The sequence below is a fragment of the Pseudophryne corroboree genome, chromosome 7 (assembly GCF_028390025.1).
Source record: "Pseudophryne corroboree isolate aPseCor3 chromosome 7, aPseCor3.hap2, whole genome shotgun sequence".
Classification (NCBI taxonomy): Eukaryota; Metazoa; Chordata; class Amphibia; order Anura; family Myobatrachidae; genus Pseudophryne; species Pseudophryne corroboree.
In genome coordinates this window covers 3136877-3154376 of record NC_086450.1, presented here as the reverse complement: position 1 = coordinate 3154376, position 17500 = coordinate 3136877, and the positions used below count along the sequence as shown (strand labels likewise).

The window sequence follows — 17500 nt, the reverse complement described above, 5'->3', positions numbered from 1 at the left end:
TACACTATATACATACATGTCACATCCCTGCTGTATACACTATATACATACATGTCACTACCTGCTGTATACACTATATACATACATGTCACTACCTGCTGTATACACTATATACATACATGTCACTACCTGCTGTATACACTATATACATACATGTCACTACCTGCTGTATACACTATATACATACATGTCATTACCTGCTGTATACACTATATACATACATGTCACTACCTGCTGTATACACTATATACATACATGTCACTACCTGCTGTATACACTATATACATACATGTCACTACCTGCTGTATACACTATATACATACATGTCACTACCTGCTGTATACACTATATACATACATGTCATTACCTGCTGTATACACTATATACATACATGTCATTACCTGCTGTATACACTATATACATACATGTCACATCCCTGCTGTATACACTATATACATACATGTCATTACCTGCTGTATACACTATATACATACATGTCATTACCTGCTGTATACACTATATACATACATGTCACTACCTGCTGTATACACTATATACATACATGTCATTACCTGCTGTATACACTATATACATACATGTCACATCCCTGCTGTATACACTATATACATACATGTCATTACCTGCTGTATACACTATATACATACATGTCACTACCTGCTGTATACACTATATACATACATGTCACATCCCTGCTGTATACACTATATACATACATGTCATTACCTGCTGTATACACTATATACATACATGTCACTACCTGCTGTATACACTATATACATACATGTCACATCCCTGCTGTATACACTATATACATACATGTCACTACCTGCTGTATACACTATATACATACATGTCACTACCTGCTGTATACACTATATACATACATGTCACTACCTGCTGTATACACTATATACATACATGTCACTACCTGCTGTATACACTATATACATACATGTCACTACCTGCTGTATACACTATATACATACATGTCACTACCTGCTGTATACACTATATACATACATGTCATTACCTGCTGTATACACTATATACATACATGTCATTACCTGCTGTATACACTATATACATACATGTCATTACCTGCTGTATACACTATATACATACATGTCATTACCTGCTGTATACACTATATACATACATGTCACATGTCATTACCTGCTGTATACACTATATACATACATGTCATTACCTGCTGTATACACTATATACATACATGTCATTACCTGCTGTATATACTATATACATACATGTCACATCCCTGCTGTATATACTATATACATGCATGTCACATGTCCCATCCCTGCTGTATACACACTATACATACATGTCATTACCTGCTGTATACACTATATACATACATGTCATTACCTGCTGTATACACTATATACATACATGTCATTACCTGCTGTATACACTATATACATACATGTCACATCCCTGCTGTATATACTATATACATACATGTCACATGTCCCATCCCTGCTGTATACACACTATACATACATGTCATTACCTGCTGTATACACTATATACATACATGTCCCATCCCTGCTGTATACACTATATACATACATGTCACATGTCCCATCCCTGCTGTATACACTATATACATACATGTCACATGTTTCATCCCTGCTGTATACACTATATACATACATGTCACATGTCCCATCCCTGCTGTATACACTATATACATACATGTCACATGTCCCATCCCTGCTGTGTACACTATATACATACATGTCACATGTCCCATCCCTGCTGTATACACTATATACATACATGTCACATGTCCCATCCCTGCTGTGTACACTATATACATACATGTCACATGTCCCATCCCTGCTGTATACACTATATACATACATGTCCCATCCCTGCTGTATACACTATATACATACATGTCACATGTCCCATCCCTGCTGTATACACTATATACATGCATGTCACATGTCCCATCCCTGCTGTATACACTATATACATGCATGTCACATGTCCCATCCCTGCTGTATACACTATATACATGCATGTCACATGTCCCATCCCTGCTGTATACACTATATACATACATGTCATTACCTGCTGTATACACTATATACATACATGTCACATGTCCCATCCCTGCTGTATACACTATATACATACATGTCACATGTTTCATCCCTGCTGTATACACTATATACATACATGTCACATGTCCCATCCCTGCTGTATACACTATATACATACATGTCACATGTCCCATCCCTGCTATATACACTATATACATACATGTCCCATCCCTGCTGTATACACTATATACATACATGTCACATTTCCCATCCCTGCTGTATACACTATATACATACATGCCACATGTCCCATCCCTGCTGTATACACTATATACATACATGTTACATGTCCCATCCCTGCTGTATACACTATATACATACATGCCACATGTCCCATCCCTGCTGTATACACTATATACATGCATGTCCCATCCCTGCTGTATACACCATATACATACATGTTACATGTCCCATCCCTGCTGTATACACCATATACATACATGTTACATGTCCCATGTCCCATCCCTGCTGTATACACCATATACATACATGTCACATGTCCCATCCCTGCTGTTTACACTATATACATGCATGTCACATGTCCCATCCCTGCTGTATACACCATAGACATACATGTCACATGTCCCATCCCTGCTGTATACACCATAGACATACATGTCCCATCCCTGCTGTATACACCATAGACATACATGTCACATGTCCCATCCCTGCTGTATACACCATAGACATACATGTCACATGTCCCATCCCTGCTGTATACACCATATACATACATGTCACATGTCCCATCCCTGCTGTATACACTATATACATGCATGTCAAATGTCCCATCCCTGCTGTATACACTATATACATACATGTCACATGTCCCATCCCTGCTGTATACACCATATACATACATGTCACATGTCCCATCCCTGCTGTATACACCATATACATACATGTCACATGTTTCATCCCTGCTGTATACACTATATACATACATGTCACATGTCCCATCCCTGCTGTATACACTATATACATAAATGTCACATGTCCCATCCCTGCTGTATACACCATATACATACATGCCACATGTCCCATCCCTGCTGTATACACCATATACATGACACATGTCCCATCCCTGCTGTATACACCATATACATACATGTCACATGTCCCATCCCTGCTGTATACACCATATATATACATGTCACATGTCCCATCCCTGCTGTATACACCATATACATACATGTCCCATCCCTGCTGTATACACCATATACATACATGTCACATGTCCCATCCCTGCTGTATACACCATATACATACATGTCACATGTCCCATCCCTGCTGTATACACTATATACATACATGTCACATGTCCCATTCCTGCTGTATACACCATATACATACATGTCACATGTCCCATCCCTGCTGTATACACTATATACATACATGTCACATGTCCCATCCCTGCTGTATACACTATATACATAAATGTCACATGTCCCATCCCTGCTGTATACACCATATACATACATGTCACATGTCCCATCCCTGCTGTATACACCATATACATACATGTCACATGTTTCATCCCTGCTGTATACACTATATACATACATGTCACATGTCCCATCCCTGCTGTATACACTATATACATAAATGTCACATGTCCCATCCCTGCTGTATACACCATATACATACATGCCACATGTCCCATCCCTGCTGTATACACCATATACATGTCACATGTCCCATCCCTGCTGTATACACCATATACATACATGTCACATGTCCCATCCCTGCTGTATACACCATATATATACATGTCACATGTCCCATCCCTGCTGTATACACCATATACATACATGTCCCATCCCTGCTGTATACACCATATACATACATGTCACATGTCCCATCCCTGCTGTATACACCATATACATACATGTCACATGTCCCATCCCTGCTGTATACACTATATACATACATGTCACATGTCCCATTCCTGCTGTATACACCATATACATACATGTCACATGTCCCATCCCTGCTGTATACACTATATACATACATGTCACATGTCCCATCCCTGCTGTATACACTATATACATACATGTCACATGTCCCATCCCTGCTGTGCGGTGTAACCCTGTCACACTCCCTGTTACCCTGCCTGGGTGTCCTGTATGTGAGCATTATACACCATATATAGTGTTCACTCTAGGTGTCTTTCACAGGGCGCTGCGCCCTGCCCCTTTTTTAGACACCTAAATGCCGCCCTGCCCGTTTGCGTGCGCCCTCCCGCCCCGCACTTTGCTGCCCGCCGGACCCCACCACGCCGCCGGACACATTAAGCACACTGTCCCCAGTGATTGCAAAGACCCGGTGACGCGCTCCTCATTAGGCCAATCCCTAAGGGGGATTTTTGTATGTTTGCCTGATGCTGGTCCCGGGCTGAATGATGTAAAGAGGAGGTGGAGCCAATTTCCCTTCCTCTTTGGCGCCTGGCTGCTTGCGGCAGGTGAGTGAAGGCTAGTGCCGAGTGCGGGTGATGGATGGGTTGCCACAGCGTTTCTGGGGGTGCTGGCGATTTGCAGGGATCGGTGTCCTCCATGATCTTGTAGGTAAAGCTGGGCTTTGTGACTGGGGCTTCCCGCGGTGCCGTCTGAGGCGGTGGCCTCGCTGTCGCTCTTGCTTTGAGGTGTCCGCTACGGCCCTGGGGGGGGACAAGGTGGTTACTGCAGTGTGCCTCAGTGCTCTTACCTGGTGCAGTGTGCCTCAGTGCTCTTACCTGGTGCAGTGTGCCTCAGTGCTCTTACCTGGTGCAGTGTGCCTCAGTGCTCTTACCTGGTGCAGTGTGCCTCAGTGCTCTTACCTGGTGCAGTGTGCCTCAGTGCTCTTACCTGGTGCAGTGTGCCTCAGTGCTCTTACCTGGTGCAGTGTGCCTCAGTGCTCTTACCTGGTGCAGTGTGCCTCAGTGCTCTTACCTGGTGCAGTGTGCCTCAGTGCTCTTACCTGGTGCAGTGTGCCTCAGTGCTCTTACCTGGTGCAGTGTGCCTCAGTGCTCTTACCTGGTGCAGTGTGCCTCAGTGCTCTTACCTGGTGCAGTGTGCCTCAGTGCTCTTACCTGGTGCAGTGTGCCTCAGTGCTCTTACCTGGTGCAGTGTGCCTCAGTGCTCTTACCTGGTGCAGTGTGCCTCAGTGCTCTTACCTGGTGCAGTGTGCTCTACCGGGTGCATTGTGTATAACGCGTTCTAACTGGAGCAATATGTATAACGCACTCTGCCTGGCGCAATGTGTATAACGCGCTCTGCCTGGCGCAATGTGTATAACGCGCTCTGCCTGGCGCAATGTGTATAACGCGCTCTGCCTGGCGCAATGTGTATAACGCGCTCTGCCTGGCGCAATGTGTATAACGCGCTCTGCCTGGCGCAATGTGTATAACGCGCTCTGCCTGGCGCAATGTGTATAACGCGCTCTGCCTGGCGCAATGTGTATAACGCGCTCTGCCTGGCGCAATGTGTATAACGCGCTCTGCCTGGCGCAATGTGTATAACGCGCTCTGCCTGGCGCAATGTGTATAACGCGCTCTGCCTGGCGCAGTGTGTATAACGCGCTCTGCCTGGCGCAGTGTGTATAATGCGTTCTGCCTGGCGCAGTGTGTATAACGCGCTCTGCCTGGCGCAGTGTGTATAACGCGCTCTGCCTGGCGCAGTGTGTATAACGCGCTCTGCCTGGCGCAATGTGTATAATGCGTTCTGCCTGGCGCAATGTGTATAATGCGTTCTGCCTGGCGCAGTGTGTATAACGCGCTCTGCCTGACGCAGTGTGTATAATGCGTTCTGCCTGGCGCAATGTGTATAACGCGCTCTGCCTGGCGCAATGTGTATAATGCGTTCTGCCTGGCGCAATGTGTATAATGCGTTCTGCCTGGTGCAGTGTGTATAACGCGCTCTGCCTGGCGCAATGTGTATAACGCGTTCTGCCTGGCGCAATGTGTATAACGCGCTCTGCCTGGCGCAATGTGTATAACGCTCTCTGCCTGGCGCAATGTGTATAATGCGCTCTGCCTGGCGCAATGTGTATAACGCGCTCTGCCTGGCGCAATGTGTATAACGCTCTCTGCCTGGCACAATGTGTATAACGCTCTCTGCCTGGCGCAATGTGTATAACGCGCTCTACCGGGCGCAGTGTGTATAACGCGTTCTAACTGGAGCAATGTGTATAACGCGCTCTGCCTGGCGCAATGTGTATAACGCGCTCTGCCTGGCGCAATGTGTATAACGCTCTCTGCCTGGCGCAATGTGTATAACGCGCTCTGCCTGGCGCAATGTGTATAACGCGCTCTGCCTGGCGCAATGTGTAGAACGCGCTCTGCCTGGCGCAATGTGTAGAACGTGCTCTGCCTGGCGCAATGTGTATTAGGTGCTCTGCCTGGCGCAATGTGTATAACGTGCTCTGCCTGGCGCAATGTGTATAACGTGCTCTGCCTGGCGCAATGTGTATAACGTGCTCTGCCTGGCGCAATGTGTATAACGTGCTCTGCCTGGCGCAATGTGTATAACGTGCTCTGCCTGGCGCAATGTGTATAACGCTCTCTGCCTGGCGCAATGTGTATAACGCGCTCTACCGGGCGCAGTGTGTATAACGCGTTCTAACTGGAGCAATGTGTATAACGCGCTCTGCCTGGCGCAATGTGTATAACGCGCTCTGCCTGGCGCAATGTGTATAACGCTCTCTGCCTGGCGCAATGTGTATAACGCGCTCTGCCTGGCGCAATGTGTATAACGCGCTCTGCCTGGCGCAATGTGTAGAACGCGCTCTGCCTGGCGCAATGTGTAGAACGTGCTCTGCCTGGCGCAATGTGTATTAGGTGCTCTGCCTGGCGCAATGTGTATAACGTGCTCTGCCTGGCGCAATGTGTATAACGTGCTCTGCCTGGCGCAATGTGTATAACGTGCTCTGCCTGGCGCAATGTGTATAACGTGCTCTGCCTGGCGCAATGTGTATAACGTGCTCTGCCTGGCGCAATGTGTATAACGTGCTCTGCCTGGTGCAATGTGTATAACGTGTTCTACCTGGTGCAATGTGTATAACGTGCTCTACCTGGTGCAATGTGTATAACGTGCTGTACCTGGCGCAATGTGTATAACGTGCTGTACCTGGCGCAATGTGTAGAACGTGTTGTACCTGGTGCAAAGTGTATAACGTGCTGTACCCGGCGCAATGTGTATAACGTGCTCTGCCTGGCGCAATGTGTATAACGTGCTCTGCCTGGTGCAATGTGTATAATGTGCTCTGCCTGGTGCAATGTGTATAATGTGCTCTACCTGGTGCAATGTGTATAATGTGCTGTACCTGGTGCAATGTGTATAACGTGCTCCGCCTGGCGCAATGTGTATAACGCGCTCCGCCTGGCGCAATGTGTATAACGCGCTCCGCCTGGCGCAATGTGTATAACGCTCTCTGCCTGGCGCAATGTGTATAACGCACTCTGCCTGGCGCAATGTGTATAACGCGCTCTGCCTGGCGCAATGTGTAGAACGTGCTCTGCCTGGCGCAATGTGTAGAACGTGCTCTGCCTGGCGCAATGTGTATTACGTGCTCTGCCTGGCGCAATGTGTATAACGTGCTCTGCCTGGCGCAATGTGTATAACGTGCTCTGCCTGGTGCAATGTGTATAACGTGTTCTACCTGGTGCAATGTGTATAACGTGCTCTACCTGGTGCAATGTGTATAACGTGCTGTACCTGGCGCAATGTGTATAACGTGCTGTACCTGGCGCAATGTGTAGAACGTGTTGTACCTGGTGCAAAGTGTGTAACGTGCTGTACCCGGCGCAATGTGTATAACGTGCTCTGCCTGGCGCAATGTGTATAACGTGCTCTGCCTGGTGCAATGTGTATAATGTGCTCTGCCTGGTGCAATGTGTATAATGTGCTCTACCTGGTGCAATGTGTATAATGTGCTCTACCTGGTGCAATGTGTATAATGTGCTGTACCTGGTGCAATGTGTATAACGTGCTCCACCTGGTGCAATGTGTATAACGTGCTCTACCTGGTGCAATGTGTATAACGTGCTCTGCCTGGTGCAATGTGTATAATGTGCTCTACCTGGTGCAATGTGTATAACGTGCTCTACCTGGTGCAATGTGTATAACGTGCTCTGCCTGGTGCAATGTGTATAATGTGCTCTGCCTGGTGCAATGTGTATAATGTGCTCTGCCTGGTGCAATGTGTATAACGTGCTCTACCTGGCGCAATGTGTATAACGTGCTCTGCCTGGTGCAATGTGTATAACGTGCTCTGCCTGGTGCAATGTGTATAATGTGCTCTGCCTGGTGCAATGTGTATAATGTGCTCTGCCTGGTGCAATGTGTATAATGTGCTCTGCCTGGTGCAATGTGTATAATGTGCTCTGCCTGGTGCAATGTGTATAATGTGCTCTACCTGGTGCAATGTGTATAATGTGCTCTGCCTGGCGCAATGTGTATAACGTGCTGTACCTGGCGCAATGTGTATAACGTGCTCTGCCTGGTGCAATGTGTATAACGTGCTCTACCTGTCGCAGTGTGTATAGGAGGTTCTACCCGGTGCAGTGTGTATTAGCTGCACTACTGTGTGGTGTAATGGGAAGTGCCACTATTATGTGGCCATGCCCCTTCCCCACGAAAAACAACGCCCCTAAATTTTTGCACTGTCCATTCTTTAGCATGTGGAAATGGGAGGACCAAGCATTTTAGTATGTACCTAATTTTGCCCTTCTAACTGAATAATGTGCCCTCCCCGTGATCAGCACCCTCCCCTAAAAAAATCCTAGAGTGAACACTACCATATACATATGTCACATGTCCCACCCCTACTGTATACACTATATACATACATGTCAATATCCCATCCCTGCTGTGTGGTGTAACCCTGTCACACTCCCTGTTACCCTGGGCTGGGCGCCCTGTGTATGAGCTGTATACACCATGTACACACATATATATATATTATTACTACCTTGTTTATGTGCAGTATATGTTACTATCCCAGCCGTCCGGTGTGTGCAGGCGTCACTGTGTGTGTCACTCTATGATATGTCACTGTGTGTGTCACTCTATGATATGTCACTGTGTGTGTCACTCTATGATATGTCACTGTGTGTGTCACTCTATGATATGTCACTGTGTGTGTCACTCTGATATGTCACTGTGTGTGTCACTCTATGATATGTCACTGTGTGTGTCACTCTATGATATGTCACTGTGTGTGTCACTCTGATATGTCACTGTGTGTGTCACTCTATGATATGTCACTGTGTGTGTCACTCTATGATATGTCACTGTGTGTGTCACTCTATGATATGTCACTGTGTGTGTCACTCTATGATATGTCACTGTGTGTGTCACTCTATGATATGTCACTGTGTGTGTCACTCTATGATATGTCACTGTGTGTCACTCTATATGTCACTGTGTGTGTCACTCTATGATATGTCACTGTATGTGTCACTCTATGATATGTCACTGTGTGTGTCACTCTATGATATGTCACTGTGTGTGTCACTCTATGATATGTCACTGTGTGTGTCACTCTGATATGTCACTGTGTGTGTCACTCTATGATATGTCACTGTGTGTGTCACTCTATGATATGTCACTGTGTGTGTCACTCTATGATATGTCACTGTGTGTGTCACTCTATGATATGTCACTGTGTGTGTCACTCTATGATATGTCACTGTGTGTGTCACTCTATGATATGTCACTGTGTGTGTCACTCTGATATGTCACTGTGTGTGTCACTCTATGATATGTCACTGTGTGTGTCACTCTATGATATGTCACTGTGTGTGTCACTCTGATATGTCACTGTGTGTGTCACTATGATATGTCACTGTGTGTGTCACTCTATGATATGTCACTGTGTGTCACTCTATGATATGTCACTGTGTGTGTCACTCTATGATATGTCACTGTGTGTGTCACTCTATGATATGTCACTGTGTGTGTCACTCTATGATATGTCACTGTGTGTCACTCTATATGTCACTGTGTGTGTCACTCTATGATATGTCACTGTATGTGTCACTCTATGATATGTCACTGTGTGTGTCACTCTATGATATGTCACTGTGTGTGTCACTCTATGATATGTCACTGTGTGTGTCACTCTGATATGTCACTGTGTGTGTCACTCTATGATATGTCACTGTGTGTGTCACTCTATGATATGTCACTGTGTGTGTCACTCTATGATATGTCACTGTGTGTGTCACTCTATGATATGTCACTGTGTGTGTCACTCTATGATATGTCACTGTGTGTGTCACTCTATGATATGTCACTGTGTGTGTCACTCTATGATATGTCACTGTGTCACTGCTGTTCTCTGCCCAGGTATCCTGAACAGTGCGAGGTGCAAGCCATGGGGATCCCCTGTCATGCGCACAGCCATGGGGAGCCCCTGTCATGCACACATCCATGGGGAGCCCCTGTCATGCACGGAGCCCCTGTCATGCACACAGCCATGGGGAGCCCCTGTCATGCACACAGCCATGGGGAGCCCCTGTCATGCACACATCCATGGGGAGCCCCTGTCATGCACACAGCCATGGGGAGCCCCTGTCATGCACACAGCCATGGGGAGCCCCTGTCATGCACACAGCCATGGGGAGCCCCTGTCATGCACACAGTCATGGGGAGCCCCTGTCATGCACACAGCCATGGGGAGCCCCTGTCATGCACACATCCATGGGGAGCCCCTGTCATGCACACATCCATGGGGAGCCCCTGTCATGCACACAGCCATGGGGAGCCCCTGTCACTTACACAGTGCCCTGTACCCACTGTGCCTCATTTACCCGTCACTCTGACACTGACCATCGCTGCTCTGACGGCGACCTCCTTATTACTGTACTTACCTTCATAGTGCAGGGCCCGGTGTGTGCGGGTGGCAGTGTTATTAGTGTACTTACAGTCATAGTGCAGGGCCCGGTGTGTGCGGGTGGCAGTGTTATTAGTGTACTTACATTCATAGTGCAGGGCCCGGTGTGTGTGGGTGGCAGTGTTATTAGTGTACTTACAGTCATAGTGCAGGGCCCGGTGTGTGCGGGTGGCAGTGTTATTACTGTACTTACAGTCATAGTGCAGGGCCCGGTGTGTGCGGGTGGCAGTGTTATTAGTGTACTTACAGTCATAGTGCAGGGCCCGGTGTGTGCGGGTGGCAGTGTTATTAGTGTACTTACAGTCATAGTGCAGGGCCCGGTGTGTGCGGGTGGTAGTGTTATTAGTGTACTTACAGTCATAGTGCAGGGCCCGGTGTGTGCGGGTGGCAGTGTTATTAGTGTACTTACAGTCATAGTGCAGGGCCCGGTGTGTGCGGGTGGCAGTGTTATTAGTGTACTTACAGTCATAGTGCAGGGCCCGGTGTGTGCGGGTGGCAGTGTTATTACTGTACTTACAGTCATAGTGCAGGGCCCGGTGTGTGCGGGTGGCAGTGTTATTAGTGTACTTACAGTCATAGTGCAGGGCCCGGTGTGTGCGGGTGGCAGTGTTATTAGTGTACTTACAGTCATAGTGCAGGGCCCGGTGTGTGCTGGTGGCAGTGTTATTACTGTACTTACAGTCATAGTGCAGGGCCCGGTGTGCGCGGGTGGTAGTGTTATTAGTGTACTTACAGTCATACTGCAGGGCCCGGTGTGTGCGGGTGGCAGTGTTATTAGTGTACTTACAGTCATACTGCAGGGCCCGGTGTGTGCGGGTGGCAGTGTTATTAGTGTACTTACAGTCATAGTGCAGGGCCCGGTGTGTGCGGGTGGTAGTGTTATTACTGTACTTACAGTCATAGTGCAGGGCCCGGTGTGTGCGGGTGGCAGTGTTATTAGTGTACTTGCATTCATAGTGCAGGGCTCGGTGTGTGCGGGTGGCAGTGTTATTACTGTACTTACAGTCATAGTGCAGGGCCCGGTGTGTGCGGGTGGCAGTGTTATTAGTGTACTTACAGTCATAGTGCAGGGCCCGGTGTGTGCGGGTGGCAGTGTTATTAGTGTACTTACAGTCATAGTGCAGGGCCCGGTGTGTGCGGGTGGCAGTGTTATTACTGTACTTACAGTCATAGTGCAGGGCCCGGTGTGTGCGGGTGGCAGTGTTATTAGTGTACTTACAGTCATAGTGCAGGGCCCGGTGTGTGCGGGTGGCAGTGTTATTAGTGTACTTACAGTCATAGTGCAGGGCCCGGTGTGTGCGGGTGGTAGTGTTATTAGTGTACTTACAGTCATAGTGCAGGGCCCGGTGTGTGCGGGTGGCAGTGTTATTAGTGTACTTACAGTCATAGTGCAGGGCCCGGTGTGTGCGGGTGGCAGTGTTATTAGTGTACTTACAGTCATAGTGCAGGGCCCGGTGTGTGCGGGTGGCAGTGTTATTACTGTACTTACAGTCATAGTGCAGGGCCCGGTGTGTGCGGGTGGCAGTGTTATTAGTGTACTTACAGTCATAGTGCAGGGCCCGGTGTGTGCGGGTGGCAGTGTTATTAGTGTACTTACAGTCATAGTGCAGGGCCCGGTGTGTGCTGGTGGCAGTGTTATTACTGTACTTACAGTCATAGTGCAGGGCCCGGTGTGCGCGGGTGGTAGTGTTATTAGTGTACTTACAGTCATACTGCAGGGCCCGGTGTGTGCGGGTGGCAGTGTTATTAGTGTACTTACAGTCATACTGCAGGGCCCGGTGTGTGCGGGTGGCAGTGTTATTAGTGTACTTACAGTCATAGTGCAGGGCCCGGTGTGTGCGGGTGGTAGTGTTATTACTGTACTTACAGTCATAGTGCAGGGCCCGGTGTGTGCGGGTGGCAGTGTTATTAGTGTACTTGCATTCATAGTGCAGGGCTCGGTGTGTGCGGGTGGCAGTGTTATTACTGTACTTACAGTCATAGTGCAGGGCCCGGTGTGTGCGGGTGGCAGTGTTATTAGTGTACTTACAGTCATAGTGCAGGGCCCGGTGTGTGCGGGTGGCAGTTATTACTGTACTTACAGTCATAGTGCAGGGCCCGGTGTGTGCGGGTGGCAGTGTTATTACTGTACTTACAGTCATAGTGCAGGGCCCGGTGTGTGCGGGTGGCAGTGTTATTACTGTACTTACAGTCATAGTGCAGGGCCCGGTGTGTGCGGGTGGCAGTGTTATTAGTGTACTTACAGTCATAGTGCAGGGCCCGGTGTGTGCGGGTGGCAGTGTTATTAGTGTACTTACAGTCATAGTGCAGGGCCCGGTGTGTGCGGTTGGCAGTGTTATTAGTGTACTTACAGTCATAGTGCAGGGCCCGGTGTGTGCGGGTGGCAGTGTTATTACTGTACTTACAGTCATAGTGCAGGGCCCGGTGTGTGCGGGTGGCAGTGTTATTAGTGTACTTACAGTCATAGTGCGGGGCCCGGTGTGTGCGGGTGGCAGTGTTATTAGTGTACTTACAGTCATAGTGCGGGGCCCGGTGTGTGCGGGTGGCAGTGTTATTAGTGTACTTACAGTCATAGTGCGGGGCCCGGTGTGTGCGGGTGGCAGTGTTATTAGTGTACTTACAGTCATAGTGCGGGGCCCGGTGTGTGCGGTTGGCAGTGTTATTAGTGTACTTACAGTCATAGTGCGGGGCCCGGTGTGTGCGGGTGGCAGTGTTATTACTGTACTTACAGTCATAGTGCAGGGCCCGGTGTGTGCGGGTGGCAGTGTTATTAGTGTACTTACAGTCATAGTGCGGGGCCCGGTGTGTGCGGTTGGCAGTGTTATTAGTGTACTTACAGTCATAGTGCAGGGCCCGGTGTGTGCGGGTGGCAGTGTTATTACTGTACTTACAGTCATAGTGCAGGGCCCGGTGTGTGCGAGTGGCAGTGTTATTAGTGTACTTACAGTCATAGTGCAGGGCCCGGTGTGTGTGGGTGGCAGTGTTATTAGTGTACTTACAGTCATAGTGCAGGGCCTGGTGTGTGCGAGTGGCAGTGTTATTAGTTTACTTACATTCATAGTGCAGGGCCCGGTGTGTGCGGGTGGCAGTGTTATTAGTTTACTTACAGTCATAGTGCAGGGCCCGGTGTGTGCGGGTGGCAGTGTTATTAGTTTACTTACATTCATAGTGCAGGGCCCGGTGTGTGCGGGTGGCAGTGTTATTAGTTTACTTACCTTCATAGTGCAGGGCCCGGTGTGTGCGGGTGGCAGTGTTATTAGTTTACTTACAGTCATAGTGCAGGGCCCGGTGTGTGTGGGTGGCAGTGTTATTAGTGTACTTACAGTCATAGTGCAGGGCCTGGTGTGTGCGAGTGGCAGTGTTATTAGTTTACTTACAGTCATAGTGCAGGCCCCGGTGTGTGCGGGTGGCAGTGTTATTAGTTTACTTACATTCATAGTGCAGGGCCCGGTGTGTGCGGGTGGCAGTGTTATTAGTTTACTTACCTTCATAGTGCAGGGCCCGGTGTGTGCGGGTGGCAGTATTATTAGTTTACTTACATTCATAGTGCAGGGCCCGGTGTGTGCGGGTGGCAGTATTATTAATTTACTTACAGTCATAGTGCAGGGCCCGGTGTGTGCGGGTGGCAGTGTTATTAGTGTACTTACAGTCATAGTGCAGGGCTCGGTGTGTGCGGGTGGCAGTGTTATTAGTGTACTTACAGTCATAGTGCAGGGCCTGGTGTGTGCGAGTGGCAGTGTTATTAGTTTACTTACATTCATAGTGCAGGGCCCGGTGTGTGCGGGTGGCAGTGTTATTAGTGTACTTACATTCATAGTGCAGGGCCCGGTGTGTGCGGGTGGCAGTGTTATTAGTGTACTTGCATTCATAGTGCAGGGCCCGGTGTGTGCGGGTGGCAGTGTTATTAGTGTACTTACAGTCATAGTGCAGGGCTCGGTGTGTGCGGGTGGCAGTGTTATTACTGTACTTACATTCATAGTGCAGGGCCCGGTGTGTGCGGGTGGCAGTGTTATTACTGTACTTACAGTCATAGTGCAGGGCCCGGTGTGTGCGGGTGGCAGTGTTATTACTGTACTTACAGTCATAGTGCAGGGCCCGGTGTGTGCGGGTGGCAGTGTTATTAGTGTACTTACAGTCATAGTGCAGGGCCCGGTGTGTGCGGGTGGCAGTGTTATTAGTGTACTTACAGTCATAGTGCAGGGCCCGGTGTGTGTGGGTGGCAGTGTTATTAGTGTACTTACAGTCATAGTGCAGGGCCCGGTGTGTGCGGTTGGCAGTGTTATTAGTGTACTTACAGTCATAGTGCAGGGCCCGGTGTGTGCGGGTGGCAGTGTTATTACTGTACTTACAGTCATAGTGCAGGGCCCGGTGTGTGCGAGTGGCAGTGTTATTAGTTTACTTACATTCATAGTGCAGGGCCCGGTGTGTGCGGGTGGCAGTGTTATTAGTGTACTTACCTTCATAGTGCAGGGCCCGGTGTGTGCGGGTGGCAGTATTATTAGTTTACTTACATTCATAGTGCAGGGCCCGGTGTGTGCGGGTGGCAGTATTATTAGTTTACTTACAGTCATGGGTGGTCTTCTGTTTGCCGGCGGTCGGGCTCCCGGCGCTCAGTATACCGGCGCCGGGAGCCCGACAGCCGGCATACCGACACTTATTTTCCCTCGTGGGGGTCCACGACCCCCATAGAGGGAGAATAAAATAGTGTGGCGCGCGTAGCGCGCCACCGTGCCCGTAGCGTGGCGAGCGCAGCGAGCCCGCAAGGGGCTCATTTGCGCTCGCCAAGCTTTCGGTAAGCCGGCGGTCGGGCTCCCGGCGCCGGGATGCTGGTCGCCGGGAGCCCGACCGCCGGCCAGCCGTAGTGAACCCACAGTCATAGTGCAGGGCCCGGTGTGTGCGGGTGGCAGTATTATTAGTTTACTTACAGTCATAGTGCAGGGCCCGGTGTGTGCGGGTGGCAGTGTTATTAGTGTACTTACATTCATAGTGCAGGGCCCGGTGTGTGCGGGTGGCAGTGTTATTAGTGTACTTGCATTCATAGTGCAGGGCCCGGTGTGTGCGGGTGGCAGTGTTATTAGTGTACTTACAGTCATAGTGCAGGGCTCGGTGTGTGCGGGTGGCAGTTTTATTAGTGTACTTACAGTCATAGTGCAGGGCCCGGTGTGTGTGGGTGGCAGTGTTATTACTGTACCTATATTCATAGTGCAGGGCCCGGTGTGTGCGGGTGGCAGTGTTATTAGTGTACTTACAGTCATAGTGCAGGGCCCGGTGTGTGCGGGTGGCAGTGTTATTAGTGTACTTACATTCATAGTGCAGGGCCCGGTGTGTGCGGGTGGCAGTGTTATTAGTGTACTTACAGTCATAGTGCAGGGCCCGGTGTGTGCGGGTGGCAGTGTTATTAGTGTACTTACAGTCATAGTGCAGGGCTCGGTGTGTGCGGGTGGCAGTGTTATTAGTGTACTTACAGTCATAGTGCAGGGCCCGGTGTGTGCGAGTGGCAGTGTTATTAGTTTACTTACATTCATAGTGCAGGGCCCGGTGTGTGCGGGTGGCAGTGTTATTAGTGTACTTACATTCATAGTGCAGGGCCCGGTGTGTGCGGGTGGCAGTGTTATTAGTGTACTTGCATTCATAGTGCAGGGCCCGGTGTGTGCGGGTGGCAGTGTTATTAGTGTACTTACAGTCATAGTGCAGGGCTCGGTGTGTGCGGGTGGCAGTGTTATTAGTGTACTTACAGTCATAGTGCAGGGCCCGGTGTGTGTGGGTGGCAGTGTTATTACTGTACTTATATTCATAGTGCAGGGCCCGGTGTGTGCGGGTGGCAGTGTTATTAGTGTACTTACATTCATAGTGCAGGGCCCGGTGTGTGCGGGTGGCAGTGTTATTAGTGTACTTACAGTCATAGTGCAGGGCCCGGTGTGTGCGGGTGGCAGTGTTATTAGTGTACTTACATTCATAGTGCAGGGCCCGGTGTGTGCGGGTGGCAGTGTTATTACTGTACTTACAGTCATAGTGCAGGGCCCGGTGTGTGCGGGTGGCAGTGTTATTACTGTACTTACAGTCATAGTGCAGGGCTCGGTGTGTGCGGGTGGCAGTGTTATTACTGTACTTACAGTCATAGTGCAGGGCTCGGTGTGTGCGGGTGGCAGTGTTATTAGTGTACTTACCTTCATAGTGCAGGGCCCGGTGTGTGCGGGTGGCAGTATTATTAGTTTACTTACATTCATAGTGCAGGGCCCGGTGTGTGCGGGTGGCAGTATTATTAGTTTACTTACAGTCATAGTGCAGGGCCCGGTGTGTGCGAGTGGCAGTGTTATTAGTTTACTTACATTCATAGTGCAGGGCCCGGTGTGTGCGGGTGGCAGTGTTATTAGTGTACTTGCATTCATAGTGCAGGGCCCGGTGTGTGCGGGTGGCAGTGTTATTAGTGTACTTGCATTCATAGTGCAGGGCCCGGTGTGTGCGGGTGGCAGTGT

The 17500-nt window shown here is 49.0% G+C and overlaps 1 protein-coding gene across 2 annotated transcripts in view; it reads left to right on the top strand.

Moving 5' to 3' along the window:
• TRAK2 (trafficking kinesin protein 2) overlaps nt 1-17500 on the top strand; it is a 252517-nt gene that overhangs the window by 996 nt on the left and 234021 nt on the right. The gene's annotated exons all lie outside the window — the stretch shown is intronic.